Below are 17,426 nucleotides of genomic sequence, written 5' to 3' on the forward strand. Positions count from 1 at the left end.
CCATTGTAAAAAAAAATGAAACAGGACCCATACCTCACACCATACACAAAAAACTAACTCAAAATGAATCAAAGACTTAAATATAAAACCTAAAACGATAAAGATCATGGAAGAAAAAATAGGGACAACACTAGGTGCTCTAATACATGGCATAAATAGAATACAAACCATAACTAACAATGCACAAACACCAGAAGAGAAACTAGATAAATGGGATCTTCTAAAAATTAAACATTTAAGTTCATCAAAAGACTTCACCAAAACAGTAAAAAGAGAAACTACAGACTAGGAAAAAAATTTTGGCTATGACATATCTGAAAAAGGTCTAATCTCTAAAATCTATAGAATACTCCAACACCTCAACAACAAAAAGACAAATGAGCCAATTGAAAAATGGGTAAAAGATATGAACAGACACTTCACCAAAGAAGACATTCAGGCAGCTAATAGACACATGGGGAAATGCTCGTGATCATTAGGCATTACAGAAATGAAAATCAAAACTACAATGAGATACCATCTAACCCCAACATTACTAGCACTAATCAAGAAAACAGAAAATAACAAATCTTGGAGAGGTTTCAGGGAGATTAGAACATATGCACTGCTGGTGGGAAATGTAAACTGGTGTGAGGTATGGGTCCTGTTTCATATTTTTACAATGGACATCCAGTTTTGCCAGCATTGTGTGATACATACACAAAATGGAATACTATGCAAAGATAAAGAACAATGATGAATCCAGGAAACATCTTACAACATGGATGAATCTGGAGGGCATTATGCTGAGTGAAATAAGTCAATCGTAAAAGGACAAATATTGTATGAGACCACTATTACCAGAACCCAAGAAAAGGCTTACACACAGAAAAAAAAATCTTTGATGGTTATGAGTGAGGGGAGCAGTGGAGAAGGAAAATCACTTAACTAGATAGTAGACAAGTGTTAACTTTGGTGAAGGGAAAGACAACACACAATATAGGAGAAGTCAGCACAAATTGACAAAGGCAAAGTCACAGAAGCTTCCTAGACACATCCAAACACCTTGAGGGACCGTGTTACTGGGGCTGAGGGCTACGGACCATGGTCTCTGGGGGCACTTAGGTCAATTGGCATAACATAGTTCATAAAGAAAATGTTCTATATCCTACTTAGTGAGTAGCTTACAGGGTCTTAAAAGCTTGTGAGTGGCCATCTAAGATACATCTATTGGTTCCATCCCATTCGGTGCAAAGGAGAATGAAGAAAACCAAAAACAGAGGGAAGATATTAGTCCAAAGGACTAACAGACCACATGAACCACTGCCTCCACCAGCCTGAGCCCAGGAGAACTCGATGGTGCCTGACTACCACCACCGATGGCTCTGACAGGGATCACAATAGAGGGTCCGGGACAGGGCAAGAGAAAATGTACAACAAAATTCAAATTCACAAAAGAAGACCAGACTTACTGATCTGACAGAGACTGAAGGAACCCCTGAGATTATGGCCCCCAGACATCCTGCTAATGAAGAACGGAAGCCACTCCTGAAGTCTACCTTTCAGCCAAAGATTAGACAGGCCTATAAAACAAACAATAATACTTGTGAGGAATGTGCTTCTTAGTTCAATCAAGTGTACGAGACCAAATGGGCAACACCTGCCCAAAAGCAAAGACGAGAAGCCAGGAAGAAACAGGTGAACTGGAAGAACGGACATGGAGAACCCAGGGTGGAAAGGAAAAGGAGGAGAGTGCTGACACCCTGCGGGGATTGCAACCAATGTCACAAAACAATTTCTGTATAAATTTTTGAATGAGAAACGAATTTGCGTTATAAACTTTCACCTAAAGCACAATAAAATTTAAATTGAAGAAAAAAAAAAACAACATGGACTCCAAGGCCAGACTACCTGAGTCCTCTGCTCACTTGCTCTGTGACCTCTTGTAGGTTTCTTAAGGTCTCTCACCTTCTTCATCTGTAAAATTGTGGGGGGGGGGGGTGTATTACTTTATAAGTGTTAGCTATTATTATTAAAATCAAATTGGCTTCTCCCACCCAAGATTATATTCTAACAAAGCAAACCAATAAACAAAAAAGTGAAAACCAACCAACCCACAACAAAAAAACTACATGTAGAGATACAATCAAGAAGCCCACAAATCTACCACTGACTCCCCCAGCACAGGTCACCAAGAAGGTGATATGGCCCCTCCCCCCAGTCCACAGAAAAGGGGGCTTGTATGGAAGCACCTTTGTGAAGAGCAATCTTACCACTCGGCTGACTGTGGCTTATGCAGCCACTCCATCCTGAATCCTTTCTCCTCAAATTAGGTCCAGTTTCCTTGTTCTAGCCTCAAGGGAGACAGGGAACAGCTGTCTCCTACCTCTGTAAAATAACTCAGGACAGGACAACTCTTATTAAGCATCCCCGTTCACACTCCTCTTGCTCTATTACAAGATACATTAAAGGCCCTTGATAATGGTGTCAGGTCTCTGTGAAATGGTTGCTGTTCACCCTAATCCCTCTAATAATCAGTGGTTGTAAACCACTTTGAAGATAAAAGGCATTTTATAAGAGCTAAGCTCTATTATGATTAGCTTTCCAATATTTCCTTACTGACGCTGATGAGCCCATCAAAGCCAAACACAGCCACAGCATGATAGCTGGTGGTTAATTAGATGTATTTCAAACCAGCTGGTATATATTAAAGGAACTGCTGCAAAATTTATCAACATTAAAAAAGTGCTTGCTTTCTTCCCAACACGAGCAAGCTCTTTTCAAAGGCTGTCAGTGCTGATGCCTGCAAGACAAGCACCCAGGAGAGGGCTAAGTGGTAATATATACTCTGGGCCTGGAAGAGAAAGCTGCAATAATAACACCTGGCTTTGTACAATGTTTGATAACTGTCAACGGGATTCTCCATACCCTGTCCTGTGTCATTTTGTTTTCACAATCACTCTGTGATATAATCAAGTAAAATAATACCATCCCACTTTACAGATGACAAAGTTCCATAAGACCACAGGTTTCGAGGCAGATGGATCAGTGTGGTACAGCTGGACACAGTTAAAGCTGGAGACCTGTTATCAAGGCGATACGATCAATGATCCACACAGATGCCCACCACCCAGATGCCCACCAGTATCTGTGTACTCTCCCCCAATTCTGTGTGCCTCAACTTCTAACTCCCTGTACCTATGAGTCTTAGAAGACCCGCTCATTTTGCCCACAAGGGCAGAGCTGGAAGTGCCTAGAAGTTCCCTGGCCCCTCTACAGAGTCCTTGGCCAATAACTGAGTTAACCCAGTTTCCCTGCCTCCAGTTGGGATGAACGCTGTTTACCAGGCTGAGGCTGGAACTTTGCCTGAGGCTGCACTCTGTCTAGCTTCTTTCTCTCTTTTTTCCTGCTCCTTCTCTCCTTTTCCGGGTTCTCCAGGAAGCACTTCCATAAAAAAATCCTTGCAAATGAATCTTCCTCTCAGGTCTGCTTCTGGCGAACTCAACCTAAGACAACTCTCTTCATTTTGATATTTTCTACCAAATACATTCTCCCAGATTCCCTTAGTTCCACACCGTCCCTCACAATCTCTAACTCTAAATATCTGTCTTTTCTGTGTCCACTTCCATGACCCCAACTCCTACTCTTTACTCTCAAAGTCCCCACTCTCCCTTGGATCCTGATGTTCCAACTGCTTCTAGAAAAGCTAATCAATGTGCTCAGCCACAAGGCAGGCACTGAACCAGGCAGATGCTGAGGGAAATACAAGATATATTTAAGACTATCCCCCTCCTCAATGAATTTACAATCTAGCAGGGAGATGAGATGCAAATAATGGAGATAGAGGATGTGATAACAGTTACGTGCGTGTATACAGCAAACTACAGGGCATGCAACTCTCACAGTGAACCCATAAAGCAAAGCCGCTCTCCGATAACTCTCCACACAATTCTGGCTCACTTGCTTAATGTTTGAAGCAGAAGCTCTAATTTAAGAAAATGGAGGCCAGCTGTGGCACTGATGATCCAAACAAGTAGATAATCCAATAAAGAGAGGCTTATGTTTAATTCTGGCTTTTATTATTATTATTTTTTAGCAGTAGCACTTCAGGAAACAATTTCAGAGAGGTTAAGTAATTTGTCTTAGAAAAACAACTAATTAGGAACAGAGTTTGGATTCATTTTTAAGTCTACTTGACTCTTTAGAACTTTAGTCTCTTTACCTGGAAAATAGGGCTAATGGTTCTTACTTTACAGAATTATTACAAGGATTAAACAAAATAATTTGTATTAAAAAAAAAAACAAACTCGTTGCCGTCAAGTAGATTCTGACTCATAGCGGCCCTATAGGACAGAGTAGAACTGCCCCATAGAGTTTCCAAGCAGCACCTGCTGGATTCGAACTGCCGACCTTTTGGTTAGCTCTTAACCACTATGCCACTAGGGTTTCCAAATAATTTGTATAGCATATCAAAAATACCTGGTACAGTGTCTGGTACCTGGTAGGTGACTAGTATTATTATTGTTATTATTCCCAACGGTAATATTATTCAAAGTGTATTTTGTATGCCTATTTTTAAGGCTCTTAATACATATTACCAAATTGCTTTCCATAAAAAGGTTAAACAAAACCATGACTGCACTCCCAGAGAGATCTTTCTAGAATACAGTCCTGATCATGCTTCTCCTTTGCTTTCAGGGTAAGTCTTAAACATGCAGGACCACCACCACCCATTACAGTCATCTTCTCCCACTCCCTACCACATTCTCTTCTCTCCAAATTATTTCCTATTCTCTCAACCTTTTCATGCCTCAGCACCTTCAAACACACTGCCCTCTCATCTGGCACGTCCTTGCCCTTTGGTTAAGCCATACTAACACTTAAAGAAGGAGCCCTGGTGGCACCATGGCTAAAGCAATTGGCTGCTAACCAAAAGGTCGGTAGTTCGAAACCACCAGTGGCTCTGTGGGAAAAAGATGTGGCAGTCTGCTTCTACAGAGATTTACAGCCTTGGAAACTCTACGGAGTCACTATGAGTCAGAATCAACTCGATGGCAGTGAGTTTTGGTTTGTGTAATACTTAAAGACTCTATTCAAGTGGTGCGTCCTCTGACCTCAGCACCTCTGACTTAAATGCTTTTCCTCTGAGCTCCCATAACCGCCTAGGCTTACCTCTGCTGTAGGAATTATCTGAGGTAAAGATGTACTTGTCTCTCCTTCCCCCTCCCCCATGATACACACACACACAGAGCTGCATATCATTATCATGGGTTTTAGTGGCTGGTAGAAAATGAGAGAACAAGGACAACAATGAGCACAGCCTACAGAGGTGACCCCAAGCATCATTTTCGCCAACTGTCGCCAACAATTTCCCCGTCAAAACTCTAGTCTGAGTCTCCTCTCAAGCGTCCGTCCTGGCCTGTCCCAAGCCCCTCTGTCAAAAGGCCAGCAGCAACATGGTGCAGTAGAAAGGTTCTGATCAAGTGTCAGAACTCAGGTTCAAGTGCTAACATCATGACCACGTGTCCTTAGGGAAGCCAGCCAATAACTGTTTTCCTTCCCGCCCCATGGGAGGAGGATCAGATGAGACACTGTTGTGAGAGTGAGCAGTGGTGCGCCATTGCCACGGGAGAGGTAAGAGAGCAGGAGAAAGGGGGGCAGGAGGCAGTGGACATGCTCCAAGGTGGAATCGACATCTGTGAGTGAGAAGTGGCTTTGGAGCAGCTCTTAGTAAAGAGAGGCCAGCAAAGGTTCCAGGCTCTTCTGCCAATGTGTAAAAAAGCTGAGGAAAAAGATAAATGCTCTCTTCCAGAGGCTTCTTTTAAACAAACTTAAGTAATATTCACTTATTCGCCACCTGCCCTAAGAGGGTGGAACAGACCTATGTCACCTAGTATTTCTAAAGCTGTCCTGATTAGGGCCTGGGAGAAATGGCCACTCTCATGAACTCAGTTTCTCAGATCTAAGGGCCTGCTGCAGAGCCTCATGAATATTAAAAACAGCAGCCCCAGCACTAACCTATGCAGGGCCTGACATCAAGGGGCCATGGGAGGTCGACAAAGTGCTTGGCTAACATATCTACCTTGCCTTCTCTCACTCATCTTGCTGGCTCTGGCTCCTTAGAGGACAGGTAATTCTTTACATCTGGAGGACAATTTTGGTACAGGTGATTTGACTTCCACCCAGGAAACACACAAGAGATGAATCACACCTTGTCTGCTACTGGGGGGTCACAGTGGAAGTGGCTTTTTATAACAATTTGGGGAACACTTAGGGGCACACTTTCCTCCCAGGAGTATTGTAATGTCCCAGAAGAAAACAACGTCTGCATTTTGGAGAGGAAAAGGAAATGTGAAGGAATAGCAGTGGGAAGTTGACTCAGTGGCACCAAAACCTGAGACTGTGCCCAGCCTTGTGTGTGAGAAGAGGGTAGCCTAGGACTAATGGGACACCATCCCAGAAGCCCAGCTCTGAGCAGCAATCTTGAAGTTTCCAGCCAGTCCACCGATGCAGTCTGCATTATTTTTATTTTTGGACCTAACTTTTTTTTTTAATTGTGCTTTAGGTTAAAGTTTATAGCTCCAGTTAATTTCTCATATAAAAAAATTATACACATATTGTTATGTGACATTAGTTGCAATCTGTATAATGTGACAGTACACTCCCCCTTTTACCCCAGGTTTCCTGTGTCCTTCAACCAGCTCCTGTCCCTTCCTGCCTTGTCATCCTGCCTCTGGACAGCAGCTGCCCATTTGGTTTCATGTATCTGATTGAACTAAGAAGCACGCTCTTCACGAGTATTATTTTATGTTTTACAGTCTAGTCTAATCTTTGTCTGAAGAGCGGGCTTTGGGAATGGTTTTACTTCTGGGTTAACAGAGCATCTGGGGGCAGTCTGCACTACTGATGCTCACCCTTGAAGATAGAGATGCACAATTATGGCCAGAAACACTGCCCTATCTAAGAAGAAATGTAGGACTTGAAGTCATTAAGGATTTCACTCTTCTTGAATCAACAATCAATGCCATGGAAGCAGCAGTCAAGAAATCAAATGACGTATTGCATTGGGCATATCTGCAAAAGACCTCTTTAAAGTGTTAAAAAGCAAAGATGTCACTTTGACGATTAAGGTGCACCTGACCCAAGCCACTGTATTTTCAATCGCCTCATATACATGCGAAAGCTGGACAATGAATAAGGAAGACCGTAGAAGAATTGATGCACTTGAATTATGGTGCTGGTGAAGAATCCTGGATATACCATGGACTGCCAGAAGAAGAAACAAATCTGTCTTGGAGGAAGTACAGTCAGAAGGCTCCTTAGAAGCAAGCATGGAGAGACTTTGTCTAACCTACTTTGGACAGGTTATCAAGAGGGGCTAATCCCTGGAGAAGGACATCATGCTTAGTAAAGTAGAGGGTCAGCAAAAAAGAGGAAGACCTTCAACAAGATGGACTGACACAGTGGCCACAACAATGGGCTCAAACACAGCAACAATTATAAGGATGGAACAGGACCAGGCAACGTTTCGTTCTGTTACACATAAGTTGCTATGAGTCAGAGCCAACTCAATGGCACCTGACAACAACAACAACAATAACGGGACCCAGCAGGAGAGCGAGCTAAAGGGGCTGGAGGAGGAACAGGCTTTCTTGTCTAGGGCAGTTTGAGGTGTTAAGACTGTGAACCGGAGAAAACTTTGCAGAATACCTTGGCCATATGCTAAGTAGCATGATTTGAGAGCATGGTTGAAATTACAAGAGGTAACAGTCGTGATAGCAAAAGGGATTGGGATCCTGTATGGTGTTTTATGCTAAGGCCAAAGTCCAAACCATAGCCAGAGCTGGCAGACCAGATGTACATAACCAATGAACCTGACCTCTGTGCAGCTCATCTGCACAATTCACCCAAGGCAAATATTCATTAGGTGCTTCCTATTCCATATGAGGTAATACAGCACTCAGGTGTTCATTCAGGCATCCATTCATTCATTCAGTGAGTATTGACTGAGCACCTACTATGTGCAGGCACTGTTTTAGGTGCCAAAGGGGTAGCACTAGCCAAATTGGCAAGATTTTTGTCCTTCTGGAGCTTATAGTCCTGACAATAAATGCATAAATCTATAAGTACTTGCAGAGAGTGAAAGAAGATAACCCCTCCCTAAGCCACCTGTAGAGGCTCCCCACTGGCACTGCTGCCAAGGATGTTGGAAGCAGCCACAGTGGGAAGGCTCTGCCCTGGTATGGTCTCCCAGCAATGGTCTTCAGCAAGCCAGTGGCGGGAGAACCTGACAGCAATGGTGCTCTGTCCTGCCCACAGCTGCTGAGGTTGGGGGAACTTAGGTCACATACGTTTAGAAAGAAATTACTCAAGATTGTACATGTTCGCTAGTGTTATTTCTCGGGGGGTATTCTTGGAGATGATTTTTTTTAATTATTTTTATTGTGTTTTAGGTGAAAGTTCACAACACAAATTAGTTTCTCATTCAAAAATTTATACACAAATTGTTTTGTGACATTGGTTGCAATACCTGCAATGTGTCAGCACTCTCCCCCTTTCCCTTTCCACCCTGGGTTCTCCCTGTCCATTCGTTCAGTTTTCCTGTCCTTTCCTGCCATCTTGTTTTTGCTTTTGGGCAGGTGTTGCCCATTTGGTCTCGTATACTTGATTGAACTAAGAAGCACATTCCTCACATGAGCTATTGTTTGTTTTATAGGCCTGTCTGAAAACCCTGGTGGCGTCGTGGTTAAGTGGTACAGCTGCTAACCAAAGGATCAGTGGTTTGAATCCACCAGGCGCCTCTTGGAAACTCTATGGGGCAGTTCTACTCTGTCCTGTAGGGTCACTATGAGTCAGAATCGACTCCATGGCAACAGGTTCAGTTTGGTTTTTTGGTATAGGCCTGTCTAATCTTTGGCTGAAAGGTGGACTTGGGGAGTGGCTTCAGTTCTGAGCTAGCAGGATGTCCAGGGGCCATAATCTCATGGGTTCCTCCAGTCTCTGTCAGACCAGAACACGTGTGTGTGTGTGTGTGTGTGTGTGTGTGTGTGTTTTCTACATTTTTCTCCTGCTCTGTCGGGGGCCCTCTATTGTGATCTCTGTCAGAGCAGTCAGTGATAGTAGCCAGGTACCACTGTAGCCAGGTACCACTGATTTCTCCTGGGCTCAGGCTGGTGGACGCTGTGGTTCACGTGGTCCATTAGTTCTTTGGACTAATATCTTCCTGGGTCTTTGGTTTTCTTCATTCTCCTTTGCTCTGAAGGGGATGGAACCAACAGATGTATCTTAGATGGCCACTTGCAAGCTTTTCTTTTTTTTTAAAGTTCTTGCATATGGCTTAAAAATGATTTTTATTTTCTTGTGGATTTTCCAATATTTTTGTTATATTATGACCTATTACTTTTGCAGTAAGGGAAAAAACAAGTTTGTTTTTTTTTTTTTTTAATGAGAAGAGTGGTCTAGCAGAAACAGATAGGCAGGGACCAGATTTCAGAGCAATGGATAATGTCTTACCAAGCCACTTTACAAAGCCATTGCACAAAAATATCTCCCTTAACCCTCAGGAGACTTTCTCAGGACCCCATAGAAAATAAAGCTTAGTGCAGGAAAATGCCTGACCCTCAGGTCCCTGTCTTCCAGGCCAATGTGTTTTCCATTATTCCACATGCCCTTCTGCAGCTGACCTCATTTCTCTTTATGGCTGAGGCCTTCAGAAAGCCCCTCAGTGCCCCAGGCCCTACCTCTCTCTTCTCCCCACCAGTACCCTCTTCTACAGCAACCAATGCATTCATATATGCATTTATTGAACTGATCTTTGCTGAGCCCCTCCCAGGTTCTAGGTATTGTGCTGGGTGCTCAGGATACGGCTGAGAACAAAATAGGTCTCCCAGTGGAGAGATAGGCTTTAACATGTAAATAAATATATGATACAAATCGTGGTAACAGCAATGAAAGGAAAGTAAAAGGTATTATGTAAGTGACTGGCATCAGAGGGAGCTGATTTGGATTGGGACATCAGCCCCTCACTCCATATTGTCACTGAGCACTCAAGGTAAGTCAGCCAGATATCCTAGATGGAGACTGAGATTACAAGAAACCAGGCTGATCTTCAAAGGATGTATACTGTGGATGGAGAGAAAGCACACAAAGCCAAAAGAAAAGCTAATTAAGAACATCATATATCTTACAATAATGAAATGTCACCTCAAAACCTCTCTGGAACAAGGTAGAGTTTACCAGTCAGGTCATCAGAGGTGTTACAAATCAATGCAGGGTTGTCACCGGGAGAGGTCACAGAAGGTTGGAAATAGGAAAGAAAGGGCACACCCATACAGAAAATATGCAGCTAACGATATGAGATGGGGGCGTGTCAGTGTCTCAGTGAGTGCCACACGTAGTCAATAGTACTGCACAGTAGAGGGAGTCCCTGGCCATGCAAATGGTTAACACACTTGGCTGCTAACCAAAAAGTGGGAGGTATGAGCCCACCCAAACATGCCTTGGAAGAAAGATCTAGTGATCTACTTCTGAAAAATCAGCCACTGACAGCCTTATGGGGCACAGTTCTACTTTGACACATATGGGGTCGTCACGAGTTGGGGTTGACCCAATAGCAACTGGTTGGACATTAGAGGCAGCAGAGGGCCGGAGTGGGGGCTGAAATGGTCAGGAAGGCTTCATTGGAGGAGATGAGACTTAACATGAGTGAATGGGATTTGGATGTTCTTCAAGGTAATCCCATTGAGGAAGGTCACAAGGAATGTCCAGGAAATGGCAGCAGAGCCTGGAGCCTTTTCTCTTCTGAGATCAGTGGTAGGCTTCCTGGCGTCTCACCCATCCTGGGATTGAGCAAGGAGCCTGGGTCCCTCCAGCAAGTTTGCAGGCTCCTATCTCTCTAACTTTTTTTTTTTTTTATCTCTCTAACTAGGCTGTGAAGAACCAGCAGTGCTGCTGGCCAGCCACAGCTGAATATAAAGACTGATTTCAGCACCGGACAAGCTAGCAAATGCTGAAAACATCTGAGTAATTAGCTTTCTTGTACATTGAGTTTTTACTGCAATATATCCATAAATGGCGCTCAGAAACTTCCAGGTGCTGGGACATGCTGGGGACAGAAAATTCAAGCCAGGTTATGTCCTCAGTTGTCATTTGATATTACAGGGAGCACAGGTGCAAACTGGGGTATGGTGATCTCCCTGGATACACAATCAACTGAAAGATAACAGTGGTAATAATCATTCACAAGGAAAGCAAACTTTCATAGGCTTTAGAATCTACAAAGATTCTACATATCACTTAGGAGTTAATATCTTATTTGTAATACACATATGTACATTGTTATATGACTTTCAAAGATTGTGCTATCTTATTTGCATAAGAACATGATGGCAGCTATGGATACTGGGTGACAGCTGGTGAAGGGCTGGGTCTGGGGATGTTGGATGCCTCACATGTACCTCTCCATGTGACATTAGTCATCGTCAATGATACCTTCATCTCCAAAACATTTTAACTTAGCATTGTGGCCTTGTGAATGGGTGAACAGAGCCTTGGACTGAGGCTCAGGGAATTTGTATTCAGTTCCTGTGTGACTCTGGATGGATCTCATTCTGTTTTAAGAACACAAGGCTTTGGCTTTAGACAGCCATGGGTTCCAGTCCCAGGTCTGCCATTTACCACCGGTGTGACCCTCAGCAAGTTACCTAACCTCTCTGAGACTGTTTCCCAGCCTGTTAAAGATCGATAATAATACCTTCCTTATAAGGGTGTTGTGAGGATTATAAAATATAGAGCATATGCAGTGCTAAGCACAGGGTCTGGCCCACACTTAGTGCTCATTAGGTGCTAATTCCACTATCTGTCTGTCAGTTTGCCTACTGTGGTGGTTTGTGTGTTGCTATGATACTGGAGGAGTCCCTGGGTGGCTCAAACGGTTAAGCACTCTACTATTAGCCAAAATGTTGATGGTTTAAATTCACCCTGAGGTACCTGGAAAGGTAAGCCTGGGAATCTGCTTCTGAAAAGTCTCAGCCTTGAAAACCCTATGGAGCAGTTCTGCTCTGCACACATGGGGTCACGATGAGCTGGAATCAATTCAAGGGCAACTAACAACAAGAATATGAATGCTAGAAGCTATGCCATTGGTATTTCAAATACCAGCAGGGTCACCCACAGTGAGCAGGATTCAGTGGAGTTTCCAGACTAAGATAGACTAGGAAGAAGGCCCTGGCAATCTATTCTGAAAATAAGCCAATGAAAATCTTATGGATCACAACAGAATGTTGCCCATTATAGTGGTGGAAGACGAGCAATCATATCAACAATCATGAAGATGGCTCATGATCAGGCAACGTTTCATTCTGTTATACACAAGGTTGCCATGAGTTGGAGTTTGACAAAAGGGCCACTAACAACAAGTGCTAATTATTATTATTATTACTATTATTGTTACAGAGAGGACGTCATGGTGTTATCTCCTTGCCTGAACCCACAGGCTAGGTCAGACTGTGTAGTACGGGCATTCTCCCTCTTCAGGCATGAAATCAGCACGCTCCACCGGGGTAGGACTGAGTGTCTCAGGAGAGGCGACCTTTGTCCAGGCAGGCAGCATTCTCCCTCAGGCAGCAGGGCCAGCTTCCCTCAGCTTTCATCACTGGGCGGCTGGCAGAGTCTTGCTCCTAAGCCCTTAAACTTCATTGTCCAGTACAAACCACATGAGGCTGGTGAACACTTGAAATGTGGCTACTTCACACTGAGAAGTGCTGTAAGAGTAACACATGCCCCAGATTTCAAAGAGCTAGTTCAAAAGAAGGTGTGTACAATATCTCATTAATAAATTCTTAGAGAGATGACTTACTGGAATAATAATATTTTGGGCTTATTGTTGTTGTTGGGTGCTGTTGAATTGGTTTGCAACTCCTAGCAACCCCATATGACAGAGGGATTTCTAGGCTGTAATCTTTACAGAAGCAGATCGCCAGGTCTTTCTCCCACAAAGCCGCTGGGTAGGTTCGAACAGCCAACCTTTCCGTTAGCAGCTGAGTGCTTAACCATTGTACCAGTAGGGTTCCTTTTGGGGTCTATTAGATAAAATCAAATATATTATTAAATTAATTTCATCCGTTTCTTATACTGTGTTTAATGAGGCTATTAGAAAATTAAAAACGATGCCTGTGGCTCACATTACATTCCTATTACACAGTGCTTGTCCACGTAAACTCCATGAAGGCAAGGCCTTTGTCTCTTGGATTCACTGCTGTATCCCCAGCACTTGGAATAACGTCTGAATGAGTAAGTGAGACGAGAGGAGAGTTTATGAGAAGCTGGAGGTCATGTTTGAGCAGGTTGGGACACGAACCAGGGCAGTTTGAATTAAGAATAGATAAGGAAATTGAGGCTGGAAAAATATTAAAAACTTGTTGAAAATCAGCCAGGATTCAAACCAAGCATCCCAAACTTGCTCTTCCCACTAAATCCCTTTACCTTCCACAGGCAATGTAGAGTTGTAGAAAGAAACTAGATGTGGGATTTTTTTTTTAAGCATATTTTCTCAGTTTAGTACTAATGTCCTAGTAACCTCGAGCAAGTCACTAGTTCCTCGACCCTTGAGCTCCTTGTTTGCACTGTGTAAACCACCAGGATTCCATCAATTTTATTCCTTTTTAATGGCGTATAAAACCACGGCAACCCTAAGTTCGTCAGAATAGAACTGTGCTCCATACAATTTTCAATGGCTGATTTCTCAGAAGTAGATCTCCAAGCCTTTCTTCCAAGGCACCTCTCAGCCGACTGGAACCTCCAACCTTTTGGTTAGTAGCCACCTGGGACTCCTAATTGATGTATGAAAAGATAAAAAAACAAACCCACTGCCTCTGAGTTGATTCAGACTCATAGTGACCATATAGGACAGAGTCGAGCTGCCTCATAGGGTTTCCAAGGCTGAAATATTTATGGAAGCAGACTGCCACATCTTTCTCCTGTGGAGCAGCTGGTGGGTTCGAACTGCCAACCTTTCAGTTAGCAGCCAAGTGCTTAACCACTGCAACACCCAACCCAACCCAACCCACTGCCATTGAATAGATTCCAACTCATAGTGACCCCCTAGAGTTTTCAAGGCTGTAAATCTCTACGGAAACACAATGCCACACCTTTCTGCCTCAAAGCAACTGGTGGTTAGCAGTCCACTGCTTTAACGACCGTGTCACCAGGGCTCCTTAATTGCTTCCTAGAGAGAAGAAACCCCACCCCAGAAGGTAGCCTCAAAGACTGCGCCCTAAATAATTCCTCTCTCCTCGTCCCTTTTTTGTGCTTCAAAAGAGGCTCTCTGACCAAGGTTTCTTCGCATCATGCAAATCAATGGCTTGTTTGTTTTAGAGTTCCCTTTGATTTCACTTGGTTTTAGATGCTTTTCATCAGAAGCCAAAATTTTGCAGGCTTTTTCCTTGATGTTGGAATGTAATTCCCCCAGAGATATTTAATTCTAGGAATAGCTTCTGCTATGCCACACACCCTTTAAAGAAAAAAGACGTCTAAATAACAAACAGGCCACCACAGTCAAATAAAAATCCCAGGTGGCAAGTGGGCTTGCCTCCTTTATATCTGCTTTTACAGTTCTGTTGCTATCTATACCAATGAATTTCCTACATTTTGTTCCAAAAATGGAAGGTACTTAACATATCACCAGCCTCTTATGTTTTCTGCAAATGCCTTGAAGGGATCCTGAGCCATGTTAACATTTTCTTCTGCTTTTACTCCCCCGGACAGTTCTCTTTTGTGTGCTCTGCTTTGCTTTAACCTGTAGCCCTGCTGACTAAATTCCCCTCCTGACCTGGCCCCAGCCTCCCCACGCAGAGCTTTTTGGAAAAGAGCCTGTGTTATTTCCACTTCCAACTCCAGCTCAAGAGTCTCTTGAATTTTAATCTAAGCAAAGAGTATTTTAGAGCCAAACCTGACTTCTCAGAGAAGAAAATCTCCCCCACTCACCCCTGGGTGAACGTCAATGTTATTTTTTGATCAGAGAGGATAAAGAAAGATTTGCCAGAATCAACTGTGTCATTCTAAAGCAAGACAACGGGCCTTAGTCATATTATAGGGGCAGACCTGCTTTTCAGCACAATCTGATGCAGAATATACTTAATCACTGGCCCGTGGCCAAGCCATTTGTTGAATAATTATGGATTTTTAGTCCCTTCCTCCAGCCACCCAGCACAGTGACTGACTGGCCAGCTCAAGGAATAGGTACAAGTTTTAAACAAGCAGCAAGCACCGAGACAGCCAGTCTCCTTTCTTGAGATCATGAAGTGCTGGATTCCAGAGCCAAAGAAATTCACCGAATTGTTCTAGTCAGCTAACGTTTATGGAGCGCCTCCTAGTGCAAGATGCTAAATGGATGACATACTGTCCTTGCCCTCAAAGAGCTTACAGTCCAATGGAGATGGGTACATGTGACAAACTACAATGTAAGGAAGAATGAAGAAAATGCAAAAAGACGTGTATGTGTGCATGTGTGTACTGAAAAAAGACTGGAAGGAAACATACCACAATGTTAATAGTGGTTATCTCTGTTTAGTGGATTGTCATGGATTGAATTGTGTCCCCCCCAAAATGTGTGTCAACTTGGCTAGGCCACGATTCCCAGTATTGTGTGATTGTCCACCATTTTGTCATCTGATGTGATTTCCCTGTGTGTTGTAAATCCTACCTCTATGATGTTAATGAGGTGGGATTATGGCAGTAATATTAATGATGTAGGACTCAATCTACAAGATTAGGTTGTATCTAAACCCAACCTCTTTTGAAAGATAAAAGAAAGAAGTGAGCAGAGAGAGAGAGAGAGGGGCCTCATACCACTAAGAAAAAAGTGCCAGGAGAACAGCACGTCCTTTGGACCCGGGGAAACCCTGGTGGTGTAGTGGTTAAGAGCTACGGCTGCTACCCAAAAGGTCAGCAGTTCGAATTCACCAGGTGCTCCTTGGAAACCCTATGGGGCAGTTCTACTCTGTCCTATAGGGTTACTATGTGTTGGAATTGGCTTGATGGCAGCGGGTTTGTTTTTGGGTTTGGACCTGGGGTAGACTGGGGAAGATTGATGACAAGGACCTTCTGCCAGAGTCAACGGAGAGCGAAAGTCTTCCCCTGGAGCTGGCACCCTGAATTTGGACTTCTAACCTCCTAGACTGTGAGAGACTAACTTTCTCTTTGTTAAAGCCATCCACTTGTGGTATTTCTGTTACAGCAGCACTAGATGACTAAGACACTGATTTATGGGTGATTTTTATTCAATTTATTATTTTCTATATTCCCTGATTTTTATACAATAAGCATATATTATACAGTAAAACTTTTTTCAAAAAAATACAACAAACATAATGGAAAATGATTTGGGTATAAACTAAGACTTTATGGAAAATGGGGTATGAATACTGGCACTGGAGGACAGGCAGAGTTGGGGAGTGAGGAGACGAGGAGAGGTAATTCTAGGCAAGGGAACAGCATGAAATGGCCCCCACTGCTTTAGGGAAGGAGAGGGCACTGGATGAAGTGCAGGATGTATTTGGGAAAATGTGAGTAAGAGAACAGAATACATGGGCACAGGGATAGCGTGGGAGACAGGGCTGGAGGACTGGGGAACCTCAGATACCACGCCAAGTAGACTAGTTGCTTACTCTCTGGGTCCTCATGGCCCTTGTGTTTGCTGCTAATGTATCACTCATCACACTGCATTATGCATGCATGTGTATCCTCCACTAAATTTTTAGCTCCCTGAGGTCAGTGAGCATGGCTTACTCATTCTGTAACCATAGTACTCAGTACAATGACTAAACACATAACAGGAGCCAATAAATGCTTCCTGAATTAGTTGAATTCAAAGGGGTTTATTCCTTCTTTTGTATGAAGTAAGGAGTCATCATCAGTTCCAGGACCTAACATACGTTAGGTAATTAATATGTGCCAGACGCTATGCTAGGTGCATAACTATTGTTGTTGCTAGCTGTCGTCAAGTTGCCCCCAACTCTTGGTGACCCCATGCACAACAGAACAAAACACTGCCCGGTCCTGTGCCATTCCCATGATCAGTTGCAGATTGGACCACTGTGATCCATACCGTTTTTACTAGCTGATTTTCAGAAGTAGATCACCAGAAATTCTTCCTAGTCCGTCTTAGTCTGGAGGCTCCACTGAAACCTATTCAGCATCATAGCCATACACAAGCCTCCAGTGAGTGGTAAGTGGCACCTGTGCATGAGATGAGTTGGCTGGCCTACATGGAAGGGGAGAACCCCACTGCTAAACCACCAAGGTCTCAGATGCATAACCACATTGTCTTAATTGATCCTATCTATAACCCTGGGTGATACTGTCTACCCTCATTTACCCATGAGGTTTAGAAAGGTTAAGTAACTTGCTTAAGGTCATGCAGCCAGTTCTCGAATAGCCAGGGCAATGTG

The 17,426-nt window shown here is 43.4% G+C and overlaps 1 protein-coding gene across 11 annotated transcripts in view; it reads right to left on the bottom strand.

Moving 5' to 3' along the window:
• CRACR2A (calcium release activated channel regulator 2A) overlaps positions 1-17,426 on the bottom strand; it is a 156,300-nt gene that overhangs the window by 113,045 nt on the left and 25,829 nt on the right. Inside the window, exons 1-2 of one of the 11 annotated variants that reach the window (XM_049882225.1) lie at positions 2,253-2,650; positions 1,891-1,956 (exon numbers count right to left, since the gene is read on the bottom strand). The exons of the other annotated variants lie outside the window; for them this stretch is intronic. The gene's annotated coding sequence lies outside the window, so the exon portion shown is untranslated. Of the gene's footprint in view, positions 1-1,890; positions 1,957-2,252; positions 2,651-17,426 lie in introns of those variants that run through there. 11 annotated transcript variants of the gene reach the window in all.

The sequence above is a fragment of the Elephas maximus genome, chromosome 4 (genome assembly GCF_024166365.1).
Source record: "Elephas maximus indicus isolate mEleMax1 chromosome 4, mEleMax1 primary haplotype, whole genome shotgun sequence".
Classification (NCBI taxonomy): Eukaryota; Metazoa; Chordata; class Mammalia; order Proboscidea; family Elephantidae; genus Elephas; species Elephas maximus.